The sequence below is a fragment of the Scyliorhinus canicula genome, chromosome 7 (assembly GCF_902713615.1).
Source record: "Scyliorhinus canicula chromosome 7, sScyCan1.1, whole genome shotgun sequence".
Lineage (NCBI taxonomy): Eukaryota > Metazoa > Chordata > Chondrichthyes > Carcharhiniformes > Scyliorhinidae > Scyliorhinus > Scyliorhinus canicula.
The window spans coordinates 25019242-25040594 of NC_052152.1; the positions used below are offsets into that span (position 1 = coordinate 25019242).

Here is a 21353-nt window from a genome sequence, read left to right on the forward strand (position 1 = left end):
CCAGCATCCCAGGTTCGATTCCGGCTTGAGTCAGTGTGTGTGGAGTCTGGCACGTTCTCAGTGTCTATGTGGGTTTCCTCCGGGTGCTCCAGCTTCTTCCCACCATTCCCGAAAGATGTGCTTGTTAGGCGAATTGGACATTCTGAATTCTCCATCAATGTACCTGAACAGGTGCCAGAGTCCGGCGACTCGGGGCTTTTCACACTAACTTCATTGCAGTGTTAATGTAAGCCTACTTGTGACAATAAAGATTATTATTATAATTCCCATTGGCTCCAGTGAAGCTTTGTATTAATGTATTCACTGGAGGGGACGCCATAAATCCTAGCGCTGGAAATAAAGTAAGTAGTAACACTGGAAATAAAGCTTAGTCGCTTTAAATCTCCTGCGCCCGAGTATCACGTCTCCAAAACACAACATAAAAACTGGTGACGAGGACTGTGAATGGATGCTGGCTAGCCACCCGGGAAGAAATTTACCAAGAAATGTAAGAAAAACATCTTGAAAGATAAACCTTTCACCTGGCATGACACTTGTGACCGAGAACAAATGGGCTAGGCGGGCTTCGAGTAACGATAATCTTCCTGCAGAACAGATTGCACAGCTTCCTGTGATAAATAAGAGGCTGAAGCTCGGGTTGTTGCCTTGCGTGAGGGAGAAACAAGGTAGCTGCTGAAAACGCCATTGTGGGAAACCTCCATTAGTAGAAAACCGGTTATAAAATTATGTATTATTATAAAATGATAGTTTATCATCATCGTGGGACACTTTGATGAAAATGTGGAGTCATAGAGCTCCTATACTGAGCGTTCCGACTATTTTGCGCAGGCAAAGTGGCTGAAGATATTACGGTGCCAAATTCATGAGCATTGTGTGTGTGTGTGTGTGTGTGTGTGTGTGGGGGGGGGGGGGGGGGGGGGGGGGGGAGAATAGAGGACCACGTAATCTCCTCCATTGTTTAGTTCAACTTGAGATGCCAGGCATCAAGATGTACAAGCAGCTTTTTGACATTTTGCAAGCACAAGGGCCGAAACTCTTGAGTGATTGCAGAGCACCATAGATTCCATAAAAGAAACAAGAGTTAACCACACAATTCATGGTTGTGCTTTAAGGGGTTGCAGAATATCGAGTTTGGAGATGTGCACTGCAGACTATGCGGGACAGACTGGTTTGTGGTTCATGCAGCAAAGTGATATAGAAACGTTTGCGAACTGAGACTAACCTAACTCTGCAGAAAGCTATGGAAATTGCTGTTTCTATTCAGCTGGCTGCAAAGTAAGCTCAGCAATTGAATTTGTGTACTCGAATGCACAAAATGGCTGCTGAATCAAGACTCAAGAATCAAGATTCTTACATAGAACCACAGAATCTCTACAGTGCAGAAGGAGGCCATTTGGCCCAAAGTCTGCACCAACCCACTAAAAGTGCACCTGAACCTAGGTCCCTGGCACTGTGATGCAGCAGTGCTAACCAAGGTGCCATATCATGTTACCGATGTGCAAAGCCAGGGCATTTGGCTGCTGAATGTTGTTGTCGAGGCATGGTATGTTGAAGCTATGGGGGAAAAAAGGACATATAGAATATGCCGCAGGAAGAGCAAGCGCCAAGTAAAAGTAGGAAGCAAGAATAAACCAAGGCAGCATTTAAGCAAAATAAAAAGAGGAATGTCCACGTTGTACAAAAGGGTTGAGGAAAAAGAAGAGGCTCACAGTCAGAGGAGGAATTATCACTGAATGTGCGAGCCATTGCTGATACTACACACCGATACTAGATAACTCCACTGCTGGATAGACAGCAAGTATGCTTTTTTCTGCACATACTTATACCATTAAATACCAATAGACAAGTCTAAATGCAGATGGACATTTTTAGAAAATATTTCAATGAAGCATTTGTAATTTTCAGTTTAACACATTCACATTTCTTAAACAACCGCGTGGGCCGACACACGCAAAATACCTAAAAGAACAAACAGAAAACAATGTCCACTACAACACCCGCCCTATTCCTTAATTACCCGTATACTAAGTTCCCTGTCCTTATCTAACATTGCCATGCCTCCCGTTTTCTTCCCCCCCCCCCCCCAACCTTGCCATACCTCCTGTTTTCTTCCCCCCCCCCTTCCCCATGCCTCCTGTTTTCTTCTTCCCCCCCCCCCCCCCACACCTTACTGCTGACGTTCAATTTTCCTTGAAGAAATCGCTGAACGGCTGCCATCTCTGGGTGAACCAGAGTTGATCCTTTCAAGGCGAACTTGATTTTTTTTCCAGACTGAGAAACAGTGCCATATCGTTGACCCACATTCCTGATTTCAGGGGCTCCAAGTCCCTCCATCCGAGCAAACTCCGTCTCCAGGCCACCAGGGAGAAGACGGCCAGGATACGGCCTCCCCCACTCCCCCCCCCCCCCCCCCCCCGGGGCCCCGGATCCTCCGACACACCAAATATTGCCAGATCTGGACTCGGAGTTACCCTCCCAGGACTTCTGACATAACATCCGTGAATCCCTGCCAGAACCCCCTCAATTTCGGACATATCTACATGGTTCGCCGGACTCTCCCCACACCGCCCACATCTGTCCTCCACCTCCTCAAAGAACCTGCTCATCTGGGCTGCCGTCATGTGGCCCTGTGGACCACCTTGAACTGGATCAAGCTAAGTCTGGCACACGACGAGGATAAATAGATTGTCCTCAAGGCTTTTTCCCCCGCAGTTCAATTTCCAGCTCTCCTCCCAGCTCTTCTTCCCACTTCCTCTTCACCTCTCTGATAGGGGCCCCTGCCCACTCCATCAACTCCTTGTATATCTTCAAAACTCTCCCCTCTCTAACCCTGTTTATGACATCACCTTGAGGCGAGGAAAGCTTGGAACTTGCCTCCGTACGAAGTCCCGCAACTGAAGGTACCGAAACCCGTTCCCACCCGGCAACTCAAAGCCCTCCTCTAATGCCTCCAAGGTCAGAAAGCTCTCCTGGATGAATAGATCCCCAAATCTCTCAATCCCTGCCCGCTGCCATCTCTTAAAGCCCCCATCCAGCCCCCCCCCCAGGACAAACCGGTGGTTGTCACAAATCGGTGACCATACTTGGGGCCTCACGGTAGCATGGTGGTTAGCATCAATGCTTCACAGCTCCAGGGTCCCAGGTTCGATTCCCGGCTGGGTCACTGTCTGTGTGGAGTCTGCACGTCCTCCCCGTGTGTGCATGGGTTTCCTCCGGGTGCTCCGGTTTCCTCCCACAGTCCAAAGATGTGCGGGTTAGGTGGATTGGCCATGCTAAATTGCCCGTAGTGTAAGGTTAATGGGGGGATTGTTGGGATACGGGTTACGTGGGTTTAAGTAGGGTGATCATTGCTCGGCACAACACCGAGGGCCGAAGGGCCTGTTCTGTGCTGTACTGTTCTATCTATCTATCTATACTGACGCCCTCTCCAATTCCATATGCTGCCTCCATTGCCCCCACACCGAGGGCTGCCACCACCACAGGACTTGTAGAATACCGAGCCGGCGAGAACGGCAGAGGCACCGTTAGTGAAGCCCCCAAACCCGTAATCCCCACCAACCCGCCCCCACTTTGTCTGCCTCCCCTTTTTAAACCCTCCACACCCCCCCCAACCCACCCCACTGACGGCTTAACTTTTCCCAAAGAAGTCGATAAATGGCTGTGGCTCAGAGCAAACCCTTCTATCGAGCCCCTCAGGGCGAACTTAATTTTCTCTAGCCTGAGAAATCCAGCATGTCACTCACCCACACCACTGTCTTTGAGGGGCCCCGAGTCCCTCCATTCTAGCAAGATGCATCTCCGGGATACCAGGGAGGCTATGGCCAAAACATCGGCCGCACCCCCCCCCCCCCCCCCCCCCCCCTGGACTCCCAGGTCTTCTGGCACACCAAAAATCGCTATCTCTGGACTTGGGACCACCCTTACTTCAGAACCTCCGACATAACATCGGCAAACTCCTGCCAGAATCCCCCAAGCTTTGGACAAACCCAAATTATATGGACATTGTTTGTGGGCCCAGCCGCACACCTTCCACACCCATCCTCCACCTCATCAAAAAGCCTGCTCATCCGGGCCACTGTCATATGCTCCTTGTATAAGGCTAAGCCTGGAGCGCACGACGAGGATGCATTAACTCTCCTCAGGGCATACTCCCACAACCCAGCCTTCAGCTCCCTACCCAACTCTTCCTCCCATTTCCGCTTCACCTCCCCTATCGGGGCTCCCTCCCAGTCCATCAGCTCCTTATAAATTTCCGATACCTTCCACTCCCACTTTCGACACCACCCTATCCTATAACCCTGGGACGGCAGGTGCGGAAAGGTCGATACCTGCCTCCGCACAAAGCCTCTCACCTGCAAATAACGGAACCAGTTTCCACCGGGCAGCTCAAATTTCTCCTCCAACTCTTCCAAGCATGGAAAACCACTGTCAAAGAAATCCCCAAACCGCTCGATCCCCGCCCACTGCCAGCCCAGCAATCCCCCATCCAGCACCCCAGAACAAACCGGTGATTGCCACATATCGGTGCCCAAACCAAAGCCCCCTCCAGCCCCATGTGCTACAATCACTGTCCCCACACCTACAGGGCCGCCACCAACACACAAATCACTTTTAAACAGGTGAAGAAACACTGAGCGATCCAATATTCTCGAAGGTGATAGATATGGTGTGATGAGGGAAGACTTCAGAACTAGCACCTAACCTGAAACCCTACTACTCCAAGAGATTGGAGCTGTCAGTAGTCAGGATGTCTTCTTTGGGGGCTCAGAGTGATTATTCTGCCACCATTGAGGAAATGGGTGTTAGAGATGCTACATGAGAGCTAGTGCAGAGCCGTATGCACAGTTGCTTCACAGCTCCAGGGTCCCAGGTTCGATTCCAGTCTTGAGTCACTGTCTGTGCGGAGTCTGCACATTCTCCGTGTCTGCGTGGGTTTCCTCCGGTTTCCTCCCATAGTCCAAAGATGTATAGGTTAGGTGGATTGGCCATGATAAATTGCCCTTAGTGATTACATGAGGTTACTGGGTTATGGGGATAGGGTGGAGGTGTGGGCTTAAGTAGGGTGCTCTTTCCAAGGACCTGTGCAGACTCGATGGGCCGAATAGCCTCCTTCTGCACTGTAAATTCTATGATTCTATGTATGCATGAAGGAAATAGCAAGAAGTTATCTCTGGTGGTATGGACTTGATGCGGAAATTGAAGAGAAAGCTGGAACATGTACTTCCTATGCAAAGGTAAGAAACCTGCCACCCTTAGAACTGCTGCATCCATGGGAATGGCCTGATGAGGCTGGGCAACATGTGCATATGGATTTTGCAAGACCCTTCGAAGGACATATGTTCTTGGTAACGGGCGATGCTCACACCAAGTGGCCAGAGGCCGCTGTGATGAAATCTAACGCATCGGAGAAGACGATTAAGCTGGGAGAAGCGTTTAGTCGTTTTGGATTCCCTGAACAATTGGTAAGTGACAACGGACCTCTCTTTGTCTGAAGAATTTGAACATTTCTTACAAGAGAATGGTATTCAACAAAGTAAGTCTGCACCCATTCCCTCCTGCTAACTAATGGACTAGCAGCAAGTTTCGCCAAACTATGAAACATATCTTGAGAGCAACCAGAGAACAAGGTTCGCTGATCAAATATCTTAACAAGCTCCTACTAGCATATAGGAATACCGCACATTCCACGACCAATACCTCTCCTGCATTACTAATGATGAAAAAGTTTCACGTTCAATCTGTCAAAACCACCGAAAATTAAAGAGATTGTACAACAACAAGAACAAATGGAATGGCAGGAAAGCAAGGCAAAGCATATTGTCTCCCACTAAGTACTGGTGTTTTGGCCAGGAATTACTCCACAGGGGAGAAATGGGTTCCTGCCACAACCCTTGAACAGACTGGATTGTCTCATACTGTACAGACCAGATTTATATTCAAGAAATTTTCCATTTTTACAACATACACACACACAAAAAAAAAATCAACTTTATACCATTTTTATTAAAATATCCCACCAATCAGTCGCATATTTCCCTCTTTCATTCAACACCCCCCAAACTTGCTGATGACTACCAATTCTTAAAGGAGGACATAAATACCTCGAATAGAACCCCCGCCACGACCCCAAATGGTTTACTTCCAGGTGCAAAAGCTCGGACAGGTCCCCCAACAAAGTCATCGTTTTAGGCGGCTCACATGCCCACCACCCAAACAGATCCCTCATCCGTGCCATCAGAGAGGCAAAGGCCAGGGCATCAGTCTTCTTGCCTTCCTGCAGACCCAGCTCATCCAATACCCCAAATAACACCACCCAAGGGCATGGCAATACCTTTATCCCCAAAATCAGCTTAAGGTGGGACTTTAAGGGGGGGGGGGGCAAGCACGGTGACACAGTGGATAGCCCTGCTGCCTCACAACATCAGGGACCCAGGTTCAATTCCAGCCTTGGTTACTGTCTGTGTGGAATTTGCACATTTTCCCAGTGTCTGCATGGGTTTCCTCTGGGTACTCTGGATCCTCCCACATTTCAACGATCATAGACTCATAGAATTTACAGTGCAGAAGAGGCCATTTGGCCCATCGCGTTTGCACCGGCCCTTGGAAAGAGCACCCTACTCAAGCCCACGCCTCCACCCTATCCCCGTAACCCCACTTTTTCGGACACGAAGGGAAATTTATCATGGCCAATCCACCTAATGCGCACATCTTTGGACCGTGGGAGGAAACCGGAGCATCCGGAGGAAACCCACGCAGACACCGGGAGAACGTGCAGACAAACGGTGAACCAAGCCGGGAATCGAACCTGGGACCCTGGAGTTGTGAAGCACCATGCTAACCATTGTGCTACCGTGCAGTGGTTAGATGGATTGGCCATGCTGAACTGCCCCTTGTTGTCCAGGAATGTACAGGTTAGGTAGGGTTACGGGGATAGGGCAGGAGAGTGGGCCTCTTTCTTTCAGAGGATTGGTGCAAAATCAATGGGCCAAATAGAATCTCTACAGTGCAGAAGGAGGCTATGACCAAAACGTATGCGAGTGGTCCGCCGGCGCTCTTGAACAATGTTCGCATCTATCCCCCATCCCCAGAAAGAACCCACTCATGCTTGCCCTAGTCATGTATACTCTGTGCACCAGAATCGTCCAGGTTGTTGCATCATCACACAGCTGAGGAAGAATGCATAGGATATCCGCTAGGATTTACCCTTAATTATAAATGTTACTGGTCTTGACTTTCAGACAATCCGTTTATTAAATGTACAATTGCATTGAGTGTTTTTATTATTTACTCAGGGATGTGGGATTCGCTGACTCAGCCAGCATTTATTGCACAATCCTAATCACCCTCGAGAAGGTGGTGGTGAGCCATCTTCTTGAACTGCTGCAGTTCATGTGGTGTAAGTACACCCACAGTGCTATTTCGGGAGGAAGTTTCAGGATTTTGACCCAGCGACAGTGAAGGAATGGCGATACGTTTCCAAGTCAGGATAGTTGGTGGCTTAGAGGGGAACCTCCAGCTGGTGGTGTTCCCATGAGTCTGCTGCCCCCATCTTTCTGGATGATAACGGTCGATAGTTTGGAAGGTGTTGTGTAAGGACCCCGGGTGAGCCTCCTGCAGTGCATCTCAGAGATGGTACACACTGCTTTCACTGCATGTCGGTGCGTCAGTTCTTAAACTGAAGTCTAAAATTGAGATCACCTTTCTAATGACATTACTGAACAGATTTAAAAAATAGGAGGTAATTTAGCTTACTCTCATTTATTTAATACTCATGTATTTACATTTTGAGCAGAACTTCACTGAATTTGTTTACTCAGTGCAGGAAACATCCCAATTACCGGGGGGGGGAAACATTGGCATGTTGAAAGTGCTCCAGTGCAACATTTTACTTATAATTAGTTCACAATCTAATTTCTTAGCAAGTAATAACTAAACACAAATAACAGAACACAAAAATAGGCTAGCAGACAGAAAATCTACAAAGAGGGGAGGATACAGAGGGCTAAAATAAAATTAATGTATCTGGATTTAATTGCTGTACACTGTTGCTTCCAAGCTTGAAATTGTTAACCGTTTATCGAATCGGCATTAATTGCAAAACATCCGAAAATTTAGGAAAGCCATGTCAAAAGCAATTGAACAAAACATGGAACTAAACGCACCTGCCAATAAAATCAGTCAAATTAAATGCAGTGCTTCGGATTATAAAATAATAACCAAGGCTCTGTTTATGTCAGTAACAAAGTTTAAAAGCTCTATTGGAGGCGTGCTTGGCATATCGACACTGTTTCTGAAATGGAGGTTTATTTACCTCAGCAGTTATATACAAAGGAAATCCTTATTACATCAGATAGCTTTTCAAAAAAATATAACTTGAAAATGTACTTCTTCAAAATGTGACATTCAGTTCAAAGCATTATGCAATCTTTCTTTTCCAGTCATCATGCATATTTGAGACATGCGAAACTAACACAAAATGAATCTGTTCAGTACACGAGCTACTACTGTACTAACTCTTACAGCGCTCCTCGTGTCTCAGGAAGATGCCCAAAACCAAGTCAGAGGAGATAAAAGGGATTATGGCAAGGCAAGATCAAAAACATGGCTGATTATCATAGAATTTACAGTGCAGGAGGCCATTCGGCCCATCGAATCTGCACCGCCTCTTGGAAAGAGCACCCTACCCAAGGTCAACACCTCCACCCTATCCCCATAACCCAGTAACGCCACCCAACACTAAGGGCAATTTTGGACAATAAGGGCAATTTATCATGGCCAATCCGCCTAACCTGCACATCTTTGGACTGTGGGAGGAAACCGGAGCACCCGGAGGAAACCCACACACACATGGGGAGGATGTGCAGACTCCGCACAGACAGTGACCCAAGCCGGAATCGAACCTGGGACCCTGGAGCTGTGAAGCAATTGTACTATCCACAATGCTACCGCGCTGCCCTGATGGGAGCATTCCAAGTGGGAAAAGGTGGAAGAGATTCAAAACAGGGGACAGCGGCTGAAATTGCAGGCGCTAATGGAGGAGCAGAGCAAGTACTTAGAACATAGAACAGTACAGCACAGTACAGGCCCTTCAGCCCACAATGTTGTGCCGACCATTTCCCCTAAGGGGGCAGCATGGTAGCATTGTGGATAGCACAATCGCTTCACAGCTCCGGGTCCCAGGTTCGATTCCGGCTTGGGTCACTGTCTGTGCGGAGTCTGCACTTCCTCCCCGTGTGTGCGTGGGTTTCCTCCGGGTGTTCCGGTTTCCTCCCACAGTCCAAAGATGTGCCGGTTAGGTGGATTGGCCATGATAAATTGCCCTTAGTGTCCAAAGTTGCCCTTAGTGTTGGGTGGGGTTACTGGATTATGGGGATAGGGTACAGGTGTTAATCCTGGGTAGGGTGCTCTTTCCAGGAGCTGGTGCAGACTCGATGGGTCGAATGGCCTCCTTCTGCACTGTAAATACTATGTAAAATCTATGTAATCGAAGATCAACCTAACCTACACCCCTTCAATTTACTGCTGTCCATGTGCCTGTCTCAGAGTCGCTTAAATGTCCCTCATGACTCCAACTCCACCACCTCTGCTGGCAGTGCATTCCACACACCCACCTCTCTGTGTAAAGAACCTACCTCTGACATCTCCCCTGTACCTTCCTCCAATCACCTTAAAATTATGTCCCCTCGTGACAGCCATTTCCACACTGGGGAAAGGTCTCTGGCTATCCACTCTATCCATGCCTCTCATCACCTTGTACACCTCTATCAAGTCACCTTTCTGCCTTCTTCGTTCCAATGAGAAAAGCCTTAGCTCCCTCAACCTTTCTTCAAAAGACATGCCCTCCAGTCCAGTAGCGAAGACAATTTGCTGGGACACGAGGCCAGGGAAGATGGTGAAAATCCTACGTGAGGAAGCCATTGAAGGAAGTGAAAGCAAAATGAGGATTTGCACTTAATCCACTGGGGCAAATCCACTGAGGACAGACCGGGATGATGGGAGCGAGAGATGATGAAACTGATTGGTATAAAACATTTCACCACCAATTATACTTCAGATATTATCGTGAAAGGAACACAATTCACATTGCAATCAAAACTCAATAAAACACCAGAAATACAAGCTAAAGGTCTCCATGAAACAAGGTAGAATGTGCAATTAATATTTTTTAACTGGGTATAAATAAAACAGGGCTGATCACCAAACGTATGCCCATGACACTCATTCAGTACTGTTTACTATTGTAATACTGGGTGTGACTGGTGGTGTGTCGATTGTTTAAAGATTCATTTTCTCTGCAACAGTAGCACTAATTTCATGCAGGTTTGAATTTTAGCGATGTTAGACTGGAGTTTATGCACAACAACCGCAGTCAGCATTGGGCCTGACACCAGAGTGAAGCAATGTAAAGCTGACTGCAGGAAGACGTTTCATGAATCAGGGTGTTACTTAACTCCTGCGCTCTTGGGAATTACACTGGTCATGCTCAACTGCGTTAAGCCACAACCTCTTTCAACAACATTAAGACTGCATTTGTATTACAAATTCAAAGTCAACTGCCAAGACAAACAACAAATTGTATTTATATAGGACCTTTAAAGTATTTTACAGGAGCATTATTCAACCAAGTTTGACACCAGGTGACATTAGGAGATGTTAGGGGAGATTATCAAAAGCTTGGTCAAAGAGGTAGGTTTTAAATAGGGTCGGAGGGGATGACAAGAGAGCCAGAACAGCATAGGGAGGGAACTTCAGAGCTTGGGGTTTGCCCACAGCAACCATTGGTGCAGGAATTAAAATCAGGAATTCTCGAGGGGCAAAAATTCAGCCCCTCGAGCCTGCTCTGCCATTCAGTAGGATTATGGCTGATCTGACCCATTCCTCACGTCCATTTGCCCGCCCTTTCCCCGTAACCCTCGATTCCCTTCTTGATCAAGGTGATGCAAATATTTGAAAACAAGGATGAGATTTTGTACCTACAAATGCAAGTAATGCTGACCTCTTTATAAGTCACATATTTCAAATCATAAAAAGGACCATTTAAATTACATTAGGAGTTGGGACGGTTCTCTTTAGATAAAAGGAGGCTATTAGGAGATAGAGGTACTCAAAATCATGAGGAATCTGGACAGAGTAGACAGGAAGAGACCGATACCACTCATTAAAGGATCAAGAACAAGAGGGCACAGATTTGAAGTGATTAACAAGAAGCAAAAGTGATACAGAAAAAAATCCTCTTCACACAGAGCATTTAGAGCCTGGAATGCACTTCCTGAGTGTGTGGAGGCAGGCTCAGTTGAAGCATTCAGAAAGAAATTCGACTATTATCGGAATAGGAAGAGTATGTAGGGTTATGGAGAGACGGCAGGAGATTGGCACCAAGTGAATGATTCATTCGGAGACCCGGTGTGTGCAGGAAGGGTCGATTGGCCCTGTAACAATTCTGTGATCCTGCGAATATTGAAAATGTGTACAAAAGTTCGAAACAAAAATTATTGTAATACAGCCATAAACTGTTACCAAAGAAAAATGATGCAAACCAACTAAAATCAAGTGAAATAGATCTTAACTGAAATTTCGTTTCAGCTAAATTGTTCAAGACGTACACAAAGTTTCCAAGCAGAGAGAGGAAACTACATTTCCAATTAAAGTTGCCTGGATAATGTTGGGCAGCAATCAGGTACAGAGTCTGAAGACCCACACATCCAGACATAGGAACAGCTTCTTCCCCACAGCTACAAGACTCCTCAACGACTCCCCCTCGGACTGATCTGTTCCCTGTAAGAACACTATTCACAACGCCCTATGCTGCTCGTGCTCATGTATTTGCTTTGTTTGGCCCCTTGTTCCGCACTATAACCAATCACTTTGTCGATGTACCATTTGTCAATGCTCTCTGTTGATTATTCTTTTTGCCCAATATGTACGTACTGTAAAGAGAAGTGGTCACTCGAGAGATAGCATCCAGCATATTTCAACATGATTTGCTACTGCCCCCTCCCCCAAGGGAAACAACAGAACTGAAATTCACTTCAGACAAATATTTGGGAACAAAAGATGTTTCTAAATCTGGAAGAAAATGGGGCCAACTGTGTGTGCGTGAGAGAGACTGTCTTGAGTGTGCATGTGAGAGAGAGACTGTCTGTGTAACTGTGCATGCGTGTGAGAGAGAGACTGTGACTGTGTGAGAGTGACTGTGCGTGAGAGAGAGACTATGTGAGACTGTGTTACTGTGTGTGTGTGTGGGGGGGGGGGGGGGGGGGGGGGAGAGAATCCAGGCGTTATTACAACATTTCCTTTTAACAGAGGGTCAGCTAAAGTGGGAAAAAAACACTGTTCGTCACGTCCAGAGCCCGATGGACACACGGAAAGGGACGGGGGGACGCGCAGTAAGGAAAACACACACACACTGGACTCACCAGCCTGCCAAACACCAAACACAGCAGCAAGGGCGGGGAGAGAGACCCTGTCAGTCCGGCCTTGCTCCGGGACACTCACTGGGGAGAGAGACCCTGTCAGTCCGGCCTTGCTCCGGGACACTCACCGGGGAGAGAGACCCTGTCAGTCCGGCCTTGCTCCGGGACACTCACCGGGGAGAGAGACCCTGTCAGTCCGGCCTTGCTCCGGGACACTCACCGGGGAGAGAGAGACCCTGTCAGTCCGGCCTTGCTCCGGGAGGACACTCACCGGGGAGAGAGACCCTGTCAGTCCGGCCTTGCTCCGGGAGGACACTCACCGGGGAGAGAGACCCTGTCAGTCCGGCCTTGCTCCGGGACACTCACTGGGGAGAGAGACCCTGTCAGTCCGGCCTTGCTCCGGGAGGATACTCACCGGGGAGAGAGACCCTGTCAGTCCGGCCTTGCTCCGGGAGGACACTCACTGGGGAGAGAGACCCTGTCAGTCCGGCCTTGCTCCGGGGAGAGAGACCCTGTCAGTCCGGCCTTGCTCCGGGAGGACACTCACCGGGGAGAGAGACCCTGTCAGTCCGGCCTTGCTCCGGGAGGACACTCACCGGGGAGAGAGACCCTGTCAGTCCGGCCTTGCTCCGGGAAGAGACACCCTGTCAGTCCGGCCTTGCTCCGGGACACTCACCGGGGAGAGAGAGACCCTGTCAGTCCGGCCTTGCTCCGGGAGGACACTCACCGGGGAGAGACACCCTGTCAGTCCGGCCTTGCTCCGGGAAGAGACACCCTGTCAGTCCGGCCTTGCTCCGGGGAGAGACACCCTGTCAGTCCGGCCTTGCTCCGGGAAGAGACACCCTGTCAGTCCGGCCTTGCTCCGGGAGGACACTCACCGGGGAGAGAGAGACCCTGTCAGTCCGGCGTTGCTCCGGGACACTCACCGGGGAGAGAGAGACCCTGTCAGTCCGGCCTTGCTCCGGGGAGAGAGACCCTGTCAGTCCGGCCTTGCTCCGGGGAGAGAGACCCTGTCAGTCCGGCCTTGCCCCGGGACACTCACTGGGGAGAGAGACCCTGTCAGTCCGGCCTTGCTCCGGGACACTCACCGGGGAGAGAGAGACCCTGTCAGTCCGGCCTTGCTCCGGGACACTCACCGGGGAGAGAGAGACCCTGTCAGTCCGGCCTTGCTCCGGGAGGACACTCAGGCCTGCGGCCACCGGCTGGAGTTCAGTCCCACTGCATCTGCTGCTCCGACCGAAAGCACTGAAATTCCCGCCTGGAACCTCGCAGTATTCCCAAAGCAGGGCTGGTCCGGGGGAGGCGCCCCAATGCCCGTCAGCTGCTTCACAACCCGCACCACCGGCAGGGCGGCTCCCAGCTGTTCGCCAAACCCTTCCCTTCCCTCACCTGGGGAGCACCCCCTGGCCCCGCCCCTGCCGTGCGCGCCCCGCCCCTGCCGTGCGCGCCCCGCCCCTGCCGTGCGCGCCCCGCCCCTGCCGTGCGCGCCCCGCCCCTGCCGTGCGCGCCCCGCCCCTGCCGTGCGCGGCGCGCCCCGCCCCTGCCGTGCGCGCCCCCCGCCCACATCCGCGCGCCGCCCCGCCCCCTGCCGCGCGCGCCCCGCCCCCTGCCCCTGCCGTGCGCGCCCCTGCCCTGTCCCTGCCGTGCGCGCCCCGCCCCTGCCGCGCGCGCCACTGCCCTGCCCCGCCCCTGTCGTGCGCGCCCCGCCCACATCCGCGCGCGCCCCGCCCACATCCGCGCACGCCCCGGCCTTCCCACATCCGAGCGCCCCGCCCACATCCGCGCGCGCCCCGCCCACATCCGCGCGCGCCCCGGCCTTCCCACATCCGAGCGCCCCGCCCCCTGCTCCGCGCGCCCTCTCGTTCCTCCTCACAAATCTTACACTTCTGGATCATTGGTCATGTCTGAGGAGTGAACATCCCCCCCCCCCCCCCCCCCGCCATGTCTGAGGAGTGAACCCCCCCCCCCCCCATGTCTGAGGGGTGAACACCCCCCATGTCTGAGGGGTGAACACCCCCCCCCCTATGTCTGAGGAGTGAACATCCCCCCCTATGTCTGAGGGGTGAACATCCCCCCCCCCTGCCATGTCTGAGGAGTGAACCCCCCCCCAAGTCTGAGGGGTGAACATCCGCCCCGCCATGTCTGAGGAGTGAACATTCCCCACCCCCACCATGTCTGAGGAGTGAACATCCCCCCCCCGCCATGTCTGAGGAGTGAACCCCCCCCCCCCCAAGTCTGAGGGGTGAACATCCCCCCCGCCATGTCTGAGGAGTGAACATTCCCCACCCCCACCATGTCTGAGGAGTGAACATCCCCCCCCCCGCCATGTCTGAGGAGTGAACATTCCCCCCCCCCCGCCATGTCTGAGGAGTGAACATCCCCCCCGCCATGTCTGAGGAGTTAACATTCCCCCCCCCCCGTCATGTCTGAGGAGTGAACACCCCCTGCCCCCGCCATGTCTGAGGAGTGAACCCCCCCCCGCCATGTCTGAGGGTGAACATCCCCCACCCCACCATGTCTGAGGAGTGAACACCCCCCCCCCCCTCCCCGCCATGTCTGAGGAGTGAACATCCCCCCCCGCCATGTCTGAGGAGTGAACACCCCCCCGCCATGTCTGAGGAGTGAACATCCCCCCCCCCGCCATGTCTGAGGAGTGAACACCCCCCGCCATGTCTGAGGAGTGAACATCCCCCCCCCCGCCATGTCTGAGGAGTGAACACCCCCCGCCATGTCTGAGGAGTGAACATCCCCCCCCCCCCCCCCCGCCATGTCTGAGGAGTGAACACCCCCCGCCATGTCTGAGGAGTGAACATCCCCCCCGGTCATGTCTGAGGAGTGAATATCCCCCCCCCCCCCCCCCCCCCCGCCATGTCTGAGGAGTGAACATCCCCCCCGGTCATGTCTGAGGAGTGAATATCCCCCACCCCCAGTCATGTCTGAGGAGTGAACATTCCCCCCCCCCCCCCCCCCCTCCGGTCATGTCTGAGGAGTGAATATCCCCCCCCCCCGGTCATGTCTGAGGAGTGAACATCCCGCCCCCGTCATGTCTGAGGTGTGAACATTTCCCCCCACAACCCCTCCATTTACAATTGAAGAATTGCATGAGTTTGGAGAAAGGACAGGGCAGTGGGACTATTGGGACCAGCTCACAAAAGAGATGTCACAGACCGAATGGGCTCAATGGCCTCCTCCCGTACCTGGTTATTCTGTGACTGCTTGACTGGCTGCTAATCTGCAGCATTTTCTATTTTGAGTTTCGGTATTTCAGCATCTTCAGGGGGTTTCTTGGCGTTAATTTTTCACTTTACTGCTTATCTACCCCGAGTTCTGTTTTCTGACTGATGCATACTCTAAGATGTAGCCTGTCTGCTGCTGAACCCAGACTGGAGACAGAGCTACAGATCAGTCAACTATATACAACACGCAGTGGGGCAGAGCCACGGAAGAACAGCAATATATAACACAGTGAGTAATAATGGAACAAACAGTAACAGAGAATATATACAGCGCTGTAAGTAACAGTGGAACTACAATAACAGTGGTTCACCACATTCACCCCCTGTTTAAAAAAAAAAGTCCAGCGGGGGTGAAGCGAACTTATAGATTTAGTCTATCAGGAGCTTTAACCATCCGCTGTGATCTCGGCTGCGGTGTGGGCACTGGTGTCGAGAGCTCCGGGAGTGTGTCGTCCTCTTCTTCCGGAAGCGTCGACAGAGAGGGAGACGGTGCAGGCGCGGGAGCGATGGTAATGGAGGTAGACGGTGGAGGGTCGGGTGGGGAACCAGCGGGTGCCAGGTCCCGAGACTGTGTCCTGCCGCCTGTTCTGATGTGCCATGTAGGCATATTGTGGGTTAGCGTGGAGAAGCATAACCCGCTCGACCAGGGGATCGGTTTTCTGGTTCCTCACATGCTTCTGGAGGAGGACAGGCCTTGTGGCTGTCAGCCAGGACGGGAGTGAGACCCCTGAGGTGGACTTCTTAGGGAAGACAAACATACGTCCGTGAGGAATCTCATAGGTGGCAGTACACATAAGTGAAGGATAGAGTGGAGCGCAGGGCCAGGAGGATGGCCTTTCAGACCGCCGCGTTCTCCCTCTCCACCTTTCCATTTCCCCGGGGGTTGTAGCTGGTCGTCCTGCTTGAAACGATGCCCTTGCTGAGCAGGAACTGACGCAGCTCATCACTCATCAACGAGGAGCCCTGATCACTGTGGATGTAGGTGGGGAAACCGAACAAGGAGAAGAGGCTGTGCAGGGTCTTGATGACAGTGGCCGAGGTCATGTCAGGGCATGGGATCATGGGATGGCGAAGGGAAAATGTGAGTACTCATCAACGATGTTGAGGAAGTACACGTTAGGTGGAGGGGAGGGGCCCTTTGAAGTCGATGCTAAGGCGCTCAAAGGGGCGGGAAGCCTTCACCAGGTGCGCTGTGTCTGGCCGATAGAAGTGCGGTTTGCACTCCGCGCAGACCTGGCAGTCCCTGGTCATGGTCCTGACCTCCTCGATGGAGTACGGCAGGTTGCGGGCCTTGACAAAATGAAAAAAACGGGTGACCCCCGGGTGACAGAGGTCATTGTGGAGAGCCCGAAGTCGGTCTACTTGTGCAGTGGCACATGTACCGCAGGACAGGGCATCTGGGAGCTCATTGAGCGTCCCAGGACGATACAAGATGTCGTAATTGTCAGTGGCGAGTTCGATCCTCCATTTCAGAATTTTGTCGTTCTTGATCTTGCCCCGCTATGTATTATTGAACATGAAGGCAACGGACCGTTGGTCAGTGAGGAGAATGAACGCCTGCCGGCCAGGTAATGCCTCCAATGTCGCACAGCTTCCACAATGGCTTGGGCTTTTTTCTTGACGGAGGACTGTCGCATTTCGGAGCCCTGGAGGGTACGGGAGAAGAAAGCCACGGGCCTGCCTACCTGATTGAGGGTAGCGGCCAGGGCAAAATCAGACACATCGCTCTCCATCTGGAACGGGATGGACTCGTCCACAGCGTGCATCGGGGCCTTGGCAAGTCTGCCTTGATGCGGTTGAAGGCTAGGCGGGCCTCAGCCGACAGAGGAAAAAGGGTGGATTTGATGAGTGGGCGGGCCTTGTCCGCATAGTTGGGGACCCACTGGGCATAGTACGAGAAGAACCCCAGGCATCTCTTCAGGGCCTTGGGGCAGTGGGGAAGGGGAAGTTGCATGGAGTCGGGATCGGGTCCTCGGACTCCGTTTTCCACAACGTAGCCGAGGATGGCTAGGCGGGTCGTGCGGAAAAAGCACTTGTCCTTATTATACATAAGATTAAGGAGCTTCGCGGTGCGAAGGAAACACTGGAGGTTAGCATCATGGTCCTGCTGGTCATGGCCGCAGACGGGAACGTGCCCCGCAGCCCGTACTGGTCAATCATTCGGTCCATCTCCCGTTGGAAGACCGAGACCCAATTGATGACGCCGAAGGGGACCCTGAGGAAGTGGTAAAGGCGCCCATCTGCCTCGAAGGCAGTGCATTGGCGGTCCTCCAGGCGGATAGGGAGCTGGTGGTACCCGGAATTCAAATCTACCATGGAGAAGACTCGGTATTGCGCAGTCTGGTTGACCATGTCAGATATGCAGGCAAGGGGGTACGCATTGAGCTGCGTGTATCGGTTGATCATCTGACTGTAGTCGACGACCATCCGGAGTTTCTCCCCAGTCTTGACGACCACCACTTGGGCTGTCCAGGGGTTGGTACTGGCCTCTATGATGTTGCTCGTTTTACTGGAGTGTGATTAACACGCCTCCGTTTAAAGGCCGTGTGCTTAACACTACTATGGCTCTGTATGTGTAATTATGCTCGGAGTCGCCAGGTGCCGTATTGAGACACCGTCACAAGTATATCAAGGTCAGGTTCAAAGTAATAAATCCATACACCGATTAGTAAGTCCAAACGATTGGTGTTTATTATAACAAATATAATAAATACACATGCATACGCTAAAGAGACTAACTTACTTCTAATACTAAACAATTAAATACTTATCTAGACAGGAACAGGCAAGGTCAGGGACCAAGGCCTTCGTCCCGTTCTTGGTCTGTAACTTTCTGATTCGCAAAGTTGTCAAGGTCTGGATCACGTCGCGATCGTTGTGTTGGCACTTACAGTTCGATGGCTGAGGCTCAACGGCCGGTGATGAAACTGGAGTCAGGATGCGATGTAACAGGTCTGGGCCGGAGCAAAACAACAGACCGAACCATGTGCGGGACCTACTCTTATAGGTCCTAGAAGTCCGTGCCCCTTGGGGCGGGTTCTTTCACCTGCTAGGTATCGATTGGTCTTTCCCAATCGATATCTTTCAAACTCCCCAATCTTAGGGTCGTTCCTCGATGGGTGGGGCGGTCCCTACGGCTCTTTGTGGTGGTTGCTTTGGCGCCATTCTGTTTGGGCGTCTATGGAAAAGTATCCATCGATACTTAAATGTTTCTATTGTCCGGTGTCTGGATCTGGATCACCTCATTACTATGCAGATCTGTTTCCCATTTGCACGTTTGGCTGAAACTCTGCACCTGGCTAGAAACTGGTTTATGTACGTGCAGAATGCAAAACAGTCTTCTGCAAGCTGTTTGTCCTCACTATGACTGTTTTTCCCTGCAGTCTTAGCAGTTCTCCATTTTGTAGCCCAGTGTCCATCTTAGATGGCTACAATGATCCCTTCCCGCAGGAGTCGCTGGACCTTTGACCTGATAAAGGCCTTGTCCCGAGCACTGTATCATCTGCTCCTGGTGGTGACAGGCTTACAGTCCGGGGTGAGGTTAACGAAGAGCGGGGGTTTGGCGACCTTAAGGGTCGCGAGGTTACAGACGGTGAGAGGGGGGCAGGGGTCCACCGAACGTTAGGGTCAGGCTTCGGAGATGGCATTGGACGTCTAGACCTAATAAAAGGGGAGCGCAGAGATAGGGAAGGACATAGAGTTTAAAGTTAACGTACCCTACGCCACCTATCGCAAGAACTGCGACACAGTACCCCCGGACCTCAATAGAATGTGATCCAAAAGCCAGGGAGATTGTCTGGGACGCAGGAAAAATTTGGAGGGAGCGCCTTATTGTATCCGGATGGACGAAGCTGTCCACGCTCCCGGTGTTGAATAAGCAGGTCGTCTCATGCCCGTTGATCCGGATGGTCATCATGGAGTCCTTGGGATGACAGGGCCGGGACTGGTCGAGGGTGACGGAGACGATCTGCGGAAGGTGGCTGTTCAGCTTTGGCAGGAGTGCTGACCCTGGCCGCAGAAGTAGCAGGACGGTCTCCCGGAGTTGGCAGGCTGCCGTGCGGCACAGGCTTGTGGCACCCCCGGATCGGGTGATGGCTGCACCCAGGATGCCCACCAGGATACCGCGTGGTCGGGCGTGAAGGAATCCATATTCTGGAAGGCCACTTCCAGGGTGTTCGTGAGCCGCACGGTGTCGTTTAGGTCGAGGGTACCCCCTTCGAGCAGGCGCTGACAGATGTAGTCAGACCTAACGCCGGCCAAATAGCCAGCCCGTATCAGGAGCTCGGTATGTTGAACTGCCGTTACTGCCTGGCAGCTACAATTCCGGGCGAGTACGCACAGGTCACGCAGGAACTCGGCCAAAGATGCTCCTGGACGCTGACGCCTCATGGTGAGGAGGTGCCGGGCGTACACCTCGTTTACCGCCCTCACGTACTGCCCTTTGAGAAGTGTAATTACCTCGTCGTACGTGGCCAGTCTCTGATGAGGGTAAATATTCGGTGGCTCACACGGGCGTTGAGGACACGAAGCTTGTGCTCCCCTGAGACGGCGTCAGTGGAAGAGTCTAGGTAGGCCTCGAAACCGCTTAGCCAATGCTGGAAGATCGCGGTGGCGTCGGCTGCCTCTGGGTGCAGGTCCAATCACTCAGGCTTGAGTGACTTATCCATCGTACTATCTTAGAGTATTAAATTGATGCACCATCAATTACACACAAGGCAAATTGTAGAAAATGAAGTAATGGTTTTAATACTCTAAGATGCAGCCTGTCTGCTGCCGAACCCAGACTGGAGACAGGGCTACAGATCAGTCAACTATATACAACACCCAGTGGGACGGAGCCACGGAAGAACAACAAATATATAACACAGTGAGTAACAATGGAACATACAGTAACAGAGAATATATACAGCGCTGTAAGTAACAGTGGAACACAGTGGAACTACAATAACAATGGTTCACCACACTGACTCCACTTTATCTTCCAGATGAAAGTTCCTTTGAATCCATGGCACATTTCCACCTTCTACCCTGCCTCGGACTATTTGCCACTCAAACCATAGTGTTCCAGGAGATACGAAGAGCAAGATTTTAAACCCGTGGCGTACAACACAAGTGTCCCTGCCGGGGACTAACGGGACTTCGGGTCGAGGACGACATTTAAAAGGCTTGGTAACGAGTCGCAGCTGGGCGGGTCTCCATTTATTACCATGGGATCTTGTACTCAACCAGCCTCATGAGGGTCATCATATCCACCCCCTAAAAGTTCAGAACCTCCCCCTCGCATGACAACGAGGCTTCCTTTGCCTCTTTGCGCGCACCCTTGAGTCCACCGTCAGCGGAACCAGATGGGAGGGTGGGGGTGAAGCGAATGGGAGATCGTCGCTTCCCAGCCAAGCGTCACAGGACCACTGGTTGGTGCTCTTTCTCGACGTTGACTGTGAGCCAGTCACCTCAGTCCCCATTTCTGAGCCCGAGTCTTTATCTCCTTGGAGGAATGACTCTTGGGTTTAACGTGGGTTGAGTCGCCTGCCTGGCGGTAGGTTCAAATGACCCAAGACCGCAAGAAACTTCAGAGAGTCGTGAACATAGCCCAGTCCATCTCACGAAGCTGCCTCCCATTCATCGACTCCATCTACGCCTGCCACTGCCTGAGGAAAGTGGGCAGCATAATCAAAGACCCCTCCGGCTTCCAACTTCCAACTTC

The 21353-nt window shown here is 51.8% G+C and overlaps 1 protein-coding gene across 9 annotated transcripts in view; it reads right to left on the reverse strand.

Moving 5' to 3' along the window:
• Positions 1 to 13816, reverse strand: part of dop1b (DOP1 leucine zipper like protein B) — a 160059-nt gene extending 146243 nt beyond the window's left edge. For 3 of the 9 annotated variants that reach the window (XM_038801580.1, XM_038801581.1, XM_038801572.1), the window contains exon 1: positions 13550 to 13816. The gene's annotated coding sequence lies outside the window, so the exon portion shown is untranslated. The other 6 variants (XM_038801573.1, XM_038801577.1, XM_038801576.1 and 3 more) reach the window with 6 other exon arrangements.
• Between the last annotated feature and the right edge of the window lie 7537 nt (positions 13817 to 21353).